The sequence below is a fragment of the Buceros rhinoceros genome, unplaced genomic scaffold, assembly GCF_000710305.1.
Source record: "Buceros rhinoceros silvestris isolate BGI_N320 unplaced genomic scaffold, ASM71030v1 scaffold14200, whole genome shotgun sequence".
Classification (NCBI taxonomy): domain Eukaryota; kingdom Metazoa; phylum Chordata; class Aves; order Bucerotiformes; family Bucerotidae; genus Buceros; species Buceros rhinoceros.
Genome location: NW_010390272.1, coordinates 11,676 through 20,426, shown reverse-complemented (window position 1 = coordinate 20,426; position 8,751 = coordinate 11,676).

Genomic DNA, 8,751 nt, shown 5'->3' with positions numbered 1-8,751 from the left:
AAAGCGCGTTAATAAAGCTGAGTCTATTTTAAAAAAAAAAAAAAAAAAAAAAAGGGGGGGGGAAAGCCACTGTGCAGAATGCCAAATGTTAAGAGACCACTTGCTCAACCTCTTATTTTAGTACATAAAAACAAGCTGCAGACTAAATGTAAAGCACGCCTTAGCAATTATTTCGTTTATGACAGTGTGGTTCTCCGATTATGAGATTTAGTTACTGTACTTTTCTCGTCATTTAAGTTAATGCACTGTAGCTGCAGCAACACCATTGCCAGAAAGTAAGATATTCCAGGCACTGGCTTGGTTCAGTAGGACACGATCAGTTAACAGAATTAGGTGATCTGTCTGACCTGCTTTACTTATGCTCAAATACAAAGACAACCCCCAAATAGTACAAATACTGGAGTACCTTATAAACATTTTTCAGCATGGAAGTGCCTAATTATGATGCTTTTGTAATTCCAACACAAAAGACTTAAATCTCATAATTATCTGCAAGATTATTTAAACTACTGACCCAGCTTTCTACTAACCCTTTTCTCTCAAAGTACAAAGAGCAGCACATCATCTTTTTAATTCATAGTTCTCATTTTGCATAATGGAATTTCCTCCACACTATTCTGCAGTTTCCAACATATTTCTGTCCCCCTTCCCTGCTTTAACTTACATCCAGTTCTATCAAAAGTTCTTTTTGCTTTTCACCAGCTGGCTGAAGCAAGGGAAGGATTACATAAAGGATAGGTGTTATGTTACCGGCATAGAGGTGACTGTGCTAACAGATAAATTAAGCTTCTGAACTCACCCAGCATGAACGAGAACAGTCAGTCTGAGTGCTGGAGTTACAGAAGTCTACTAGCCTGTATCTTTCTTACTGACAAATGTGATTATGCAGAGCCAAATTAATGCAATTAAAAAACACCAGCAAAGTTTATACACATTTTTATGTATAAATGTCTGTTGATTTTGTGGGGTTTTGGGCAGTTGTTTTTTGTTGGGGGAGTGGTTGGGGGGTTGTATGGCTTTTGGTTTTTTCAATGGGTTTGGGATTTTTTTGTTGCTTTAGTGTGGGGTTGGGATTTGTTTTTTGCGGCTTTTTGTTTGGTTGGGTTGTTGGTTTTCAGGGGGGAGGGGGTGTTGGGTTTTTTTTGTGGACCTTAAAGATCATCTAATTCCAAGCCTCCTGCCATAGGCAGAGACACCTTTCTCTCAGCCAGGTTGCTCTAACCCCCATGAACCTGTCCTTGAACTCTTCCAGGATGGGGCATCCACAACTTACCTGGGCAACTGATTTCAGTGTCTCACCACCCTCACAGTGAAGAATTTTGTCCTAATACCTAATCTACACGTATCCTCTTTCAATTTGAAACTGTTACCCCTTGTCCTATCACTACACTCCCTAATAAAGAATCCCTACCCATCTTTTCTGTGGGCCCCGTTTAGGTACCCGAAGGCCGCTATAAGGTCTCCCTACAGCCTTCTCTTCCCCAGTCTGAACAACCCCAACTCTCTCAGCCTGTTCTCATAGTAGAGGTGATTTATCCCTCTGATCATTTCTTTGCGGCTGCCTCTGAACCCACTCCAACAGGTCCATGCCCTTTTTGTGCTGAGGACTCCAGAGCTGGACACAGTACTCCAGGTGAGGTCTCACCAGAGTGGAGTAGAGAGTCAGGATGACCTCCCTTCACCTGCTGGCCACGCTTCTTTTGATACAGCCCAAAATGCAATTGGCTTTCTGGGCCGAGAGTGCACAGTGCTTACATTCAGTTTTTCATCCACCAACATCCCCAAGTCCTTCTCTACAGGTCTGCTCTCAATCCACTCATTGCCCAGCCTGTGTGCTTGGGATTGCCCTGGTCCATGTGCAGCACCTTGCACTTGGTGAAATGCCTGTGGCAGAACAAGTGCCCCCCACCCCTCCCACTACCCCCTCCCCCGCAGTTCTCTTCTCTCTCTCTGACCACTTTAGACAAAGGACGGTCATCCCTTTCCTTCCCTTCCCCCTCCCCATTTCTGCAGAGGGTCGACTGGCACCAGTGGGGCAAACAAGTGAAAAGAAACTTGAAACAAGCCTGGGCTTGTTCCAAAAGATACTGATCACGTGTCTCCTCCCAGGCACAAAAGGTATAAAACGGTGCAAGCACTCAGAGCCATTTTGAGCTGCTTTTTTTTTCTCTGCTAGCCAGAGTGCGCACAGCTAGAGAAATCTCTCCCCGGGAGGCGGGACGCCTCTCACGGTTACTTTCCAAGGATTTTTCTCCAATTTGGGACACCTTTGGATGTATTCCTTGGAATTGAGCGATGCTTTACCTCGGAACTGGTAAGCAGTTTTCTTGATATTACTAAGTGGGAGATTTCTCCACTTTCACGTGGCTGGTGTGCCTTTTTGGATAATCATCCCTTGGGGTAGATTTCATGGTTTTGTATAAGTGGTCGTGCAGTAAAATTCCCTAAACTGGCATTTCTGAACCTGTTAGGAAAAACAAGTGCTGAGCAGATTGATTGCAATAAATCCGTGTTTCTGGTTTACAACTGCTCTCTGTCTTACAATGCCAAACTTGGTAACGTCAAATCTTAAATCAAAGATCTTTTTGACATGGTCTGCTTTGAAAGTAGAGCGGTCAAGAGATGACAAGTGGTAACTCATTAGCTTAAAGCAACCCAACTGCTTCTTCATGTATGTTAACACCCCTGTATAACTGCAGAAAATGTTCCCAGAAGACATTAAACCTATAAATTTAGTTACTTCTGAAATATTTTTATAAAAATAAAATAATCAGTTTAATTGTCAATCATGGAGACAAAATAGTATTATGTACACCAAATTCAAATCCACTCAAAACTGCCCTATGTTAACAGTGGGCACTGACTTCTGTGTCCTGACAGTTTTTAGTCAGAAGCTGTGAAACATTAGCTCCTCCCAGATTCTTGATGAGTCACTTCAGTTCTTGTGGACATTCATCTCTGCTAGTAGGTTATTTCTAAACACTGCAAACAAACACTGTACAGTCACCCCACAGGAGATATAACAAGTTTTTCCTGAATTTGATCACAAATGCACCACTATTATTTTCACATAGTTATTCCATGGAATAACTAAGGACAGCATTGGTCAGCAAACCGTTTTCATTTTCACTGAGCTTTCACCCCTTCCCATCACCTAGTAATGATGTCTAGTTATGGCTCTTGTACTTCTGTCCAAAAAATGCCATGCAAATGTGCAATTTGTTCTGCACAAATGCAAACATCCAAAAAATCTGGACACAAAAAATAGGAAAAAGTTGTGATGGCCAGTATTTAAAATGAGCTTTCCGCATCTGACATACCCTAAATACATCCACTGAAACTGAAAAATTCCATGTCTATACAAGTGACAAGGAAGGGTTGGTTTTTGGTGTTTTGGTTTGGGGGGTTTGGTTTGGTTTTTTTTTTTCCTTCTGGCCTAGTGTAAGTTAATAACTTGCTCCACATGCTTCGAACTGTGTAGTGTAAATATTTACTAAATACGGCTTGTTACTTCAGGCCTAAAAGGATAAGGAAAGTTCCTTGTTCCTCTTCAAGCTTTTTGAAAAGACAAAAACATTACACTTAAAATGCTTTTAGGTTTGAGACCTTTCTAGCTAACACTTTTAAAACAAATCCTAGTTTCACTTTCCCAGATGCACAGAATTGTTTAGGTTGGAAAGAACCTGTGGAGATCATCTAGTCGAAAACACTGCTGAAGAGGTATCAGCTGGAGCAGAATACAGATGCTCCTTTTACAGAATACGAGTTCAAACAGTCTAGAAATTGCAGTAAATCAGCACAGTCATAGTTTCAAACCAGTTTTTTAACAGGTCATAGGACTCTCCAGAGATGACAGTCTGACTGCAGTGTATCAGGACTGTTTTCTTGGCATGTAGCCTGTCACGAAGAGCAGGATTAGGTAGCTGTTCTACATGAACCAGCTGTTGAGCCACATGAGCTGAATAAGGCACAAAATGGGATTCACTGCAACCACACATTCATTTCTATATTTTATAGGATGATGAAAGCTAGATAAAAGTCCAGGTTTTCATTTTCTAACAGTCTGATACAGTATAATTCATCCAATTACAAGGACTCTCAAAAGAGGCGCTCAAGAGATAGAATAAAAAAAAGGACTAAAAAAAGACCCCTGCCTGAACTCCAAGATCACCACTACATCCATAAATGAATAAATAACTGGGGTGTTCAATCCAGGTAAAGTTCAAAGGAATAAAACAAGGTTCCAGCTGGCATTATAGGATTTTCCTCCAGCATAATAAAGGGATGGCACTAAGAAACTTTTAAGAGTATGTACCTGTACAACACCTTTTTGACTCCTCAGTAGAGAGAGCACAATTAAATTTTTATCTTTTCACTTGAATATATAATGATTTACAACAGAGAGATTGGACCACTCAGTTCAAAACCAATTCTTATTTATTAACTTCTCTTTCTGGGGCTCGTGAATACTTGATCCAAGTAACCTGCAACAGATATGTGACCTTAGAATTTAAGTTTCCAAGCAGACAAACTCACTTAGCATCTAAGCAACCTCAAGAATACCAGAGCAATAGCTCTCCAACAAGAAAATAAAAATAATTTCTTGCAACTCTCTTAATACAGAAGACAGGACTAAAACAGCATTAGGAAAGGTAAATCACGTATCTAGGATCAGGCTCAGATTCCAGAGCTGCAATTCACCACTTCGCATTCTAAGAGAGAGAAATAATAGCACATTATTTACTAATACTTCCTAATTCTAGATAGAGTAGGTCAACTACCAGGTCCAACTAACCTAAAATAAATATGCTATCTCTAAATGTAGGTTATTGGAACAGCTAAACTGACTTCTGTTATTTATTCTTGTAGCTCCCTCCCATAGCTGGCTACATTGAGATAAAAGTTACCCTCCAGGACAGGATAATTCCACTCTAGAAATTATTCTTCTTGATTATTGCTCATCACTTATAAACAAACATGCTGACTTCAAAGCCAAAACAGACTCGCTACCCTTGTAAGCAGTGCTGCTCTGGGATTTCACTCTAATCACAGTACTTCAGCCTGCAGATGCTGAAATGTTTTTATCTATATTATCAATGAAATGAGAGAAACTTTTACAATTATGCAATTACTTTTTCTGCATCAGGTGAAATGCAGAAAGGACACTTGACATTTCCTCAGTAGCTACTCTGCCATAATCACTGAAGTTTCCTTGTCGTATAATAGGAATTCATATTGGACCCCAATTCAATTTTTTTTTAATTACTGTTCTACAGTAAGGAAAATTACAATCTATTAGCATTGTTCTCTGATGAAACACAAGGTGTTATTCAGGAGAGCTCCGTAACTAACTTTTCTGACATTTTGATGGCCATGCTCTTCTGCCTCCAAGCCATGCACATGCAAACTTTCTTTCTGTCTCAGCCTTATCTGGGAAGCTGCTGTTGAGACAATTGCCTTGCCCCATTATCACTGGGTAATAACTCACTTCAGGTGAAATAACTTTCAGTCATACCAAACACCTAACTTCAGCCTCCAAGACAAAATCAACTATGCTATGGGAGATACTTAGGTACAAGAAACACAAGATAAGCATTAATTTACTTTTGATGGGTTTTTGTAAACTGGGAAACACATGCAAAAAAAGAAAAAACAACCCAAAACTTATAGAGCAATTTCTGTGTAGACTAAGCTCCCACCAAGAACTTTTCCAGTTCAATACATACTCTTCCTATATAAAGAAAACTCACAAAAAATTTGAATCATTAAAATTTTTGTCAATTTCAGTTAAATTTTGTCAACTTCACGGTAGCAGCTTCAGGAACGTGACAAATCAGGTATGTGGCATTATGAAATCTATTTAAATGCCAAAGGTGTAAGGTAAAGGAGTTAACTTACTGTAATTATTTTGTTCTCTGATGGTTACCTTGGCAAGATAAATTCACTTCAATTTTCTACATGGTATCTGAACTTATAAAACACAGGCTAATATTGTTTGCCAAATTCAATACTGCATAGTTTACTTAGTAAATGGTTTACTTAGAATGGAGAAAGAAGGAAAACTTTTCATGTCAATAGATTTGATAATACAGAGCCAACAAAAAATCTCTTAAATCAATACAAATTAAATTATCATAGGAAAACCATGACTGGTTGGAAATAAAACCTTATGGGACCTTCTCACAGAAGAAGCTGAGTGACATCACTTCTACCCTGATTTTGTTTTTCAAAACATACATCTTGTCTAAAATTCTTCTTAGCTCCTAAAAAACTTTAAAATCCTTCCTAAATAAAGCTGCATGTTCTAGAAACAGCTAGTATAACCCTTTTCAGAAGGCCAACTGAATACAACCCAGAAAAATATTCATTGTTTTTTGAGGTGTTTTAACATTTCCTAGAAAAAAGTTCTGTCATCCTCAGACACAAGGAAATGCTTACTCCTGAGCTAGTTAGGATATATGCTTCAAGAAGGATTACAGTTGTTTTGGAACCTTAACTTCATTTTCTTTTTGTGTTAATAAATTCTGGCCTTTCAACAGCATCTTCAGCATTTCATCTTTCTGATTTGTTAAGAAGGCTTTCACACAACTTCCTTCATTCTTGTGCTGTCCTCTATATTAAAAATGTTCATCCTGGCACTTTGTTAACCTCCTTACACAGCTTTTTGACTAACTTTTTTTGACTTGTTTTTAAAAGTAAGTCAAAAGAATACTGGGCAATTTCTTTATACATCTATTGTTGATTTAACTTCTACTTACATGACGATACATAAGTTAAATCACTTAATAAACCATCTAACGTTTACTAACTTTACTAACTGATCCTGTGGTACTCCTGCGTAGCAGTCACAGTGTATTACTTACTTAATACTGGCTTATATCTGAGAGGCAGAGAACAGCAGAAATAAATCCATGACAGAAGTGAATTTTAAATAAACTAGCATCCTACAGAAGAAGAAACAAAACACAGTCCCTGCACTAGAGGCTCATATACAAGACCTTTTGCCTCAGTTCTTGCACATCACTATTGCAAAGACAGATCATGCCTTGGTCTAACTGGCACACGTAGATATCATCATCTTTGGAGACTACAAGACCTGGCCAGAGTAACCCATGAATAAAAATATGCTCACACAAGGAATCACAAACAATTGATTAATTTGGCCTGATTAGCAGCTTGTTTCTTCAAATGAGGTTTACATGCAGAACTGTAGTAACTGCACGGAAAGTTTGACAGTCCTGCACCAGGAGTAAGAAAGATGACAAATGCTAAGAAATTTTCTTATTTTATACTCATCTCAGATTTGTGCTGAAAGCAAGATACATTTAAGAATAAGACTACCATTTCAGATTTTTAACAACACTGTTCCCTAGAGCCATACTTGTTCCTCTGCGTGCTCCCGTACAATAACAGAGATATCGAGAGAGTCACTTTCCCTCCTGGTAATTCAAAGTAAGCAAAGCCAATGGTCCTAATAACAGCATTCTCACACCTGACTACATCTCAGAGAAATTGGTGTTACGAAGTTCCACTGCTATACCCAAGAAGTAACTTCTTAGGACAGTGGGATGGAAGGCACTGTTTGCTTTTGTCAAATACATTACAGCAGTGCCCTTTCAAAATTCCATTATGGGATTTATTGACCACGCATAATTCTTATGTTAACATGTTTCACGTGGCAGCCTGGCTAGTTCAGAAATGGACCGCATTGCTTGAACCCCATTAGGGCATGTCTTGAGAGATCAGCAGCACCAGACACTAGCAATGTCTCACTATGTGCGGTGGAACAGCTTAGGTGAAGTGGCCACCTATAGGCAGAGAAATAAAGAGTAATAAAGAGTCTGGGAGCACTGGTTTCATCAGTGCCAAAAGCAAGAATCCTATGAAGAAATCTCCTTTGCTCATTCAGTCCTCCCACAGGTCAGCAGAATACAGATATACCGGTTGCTTTAACTGAACCTCTAGCACCATCTTGGGGTGGAACATCATACGTAACACTACAAGTGTTCAGTGAATGAACTCTATTATACAGGACCTGCAACAACACTGCTGAAAGCCTGTGTACTCTACTGAGCAATGCAACTTCTAGCAGAAAACTAGTCAGTTAAAAGGTAATTAAGCTTGGATTTATGACCAATGGAAAGGCAACATAAGTAATTTCAGTATTATTACAAGGAAATGCACCTACTGAAAAGTCTTACATGTATTAGTCTCAACAAGTAACCCCTAATTTCAGTCTCCCTTAAGACAGTATCCACTGCACAAAAACAGCACAGAGGTGAATTTCTAAACTCTTACTTTTCACTAAACTTCTGAGACTGAAAGATACTGCCTTCTGTCTGATTACCGACAAGTTCCATTATTCAAGTCCAAAATCATTTACAGACTTCCAGAATTAGGAGGCTTAAGAAAATCCAACCAACCAACAAAACAAAATAGATCTCAGAAATACGAACAAACTAACTATCTCGGTTTTAGGTGCACCACACGGAATTAAAACAACAAAACCAACAAAAACTAACAGGAAAAAAAAAAGGTCATTTAATGCTGACAGAAACAGCTGGTTTTACTTAAAATTTGAGGCATTAATTTCAGGATAAAATTTCTTATTTTCCTCAATGGACTTTTACACAAATACTCCCCAGACCTAAACAGTTGGGTTTTTTTCACCCAACATTTCATTAGAAAGGACACACTACTTTACCAGTTAATTGCAAGCAACATTCTAAAATTTCTTCTACAATTCAGCAG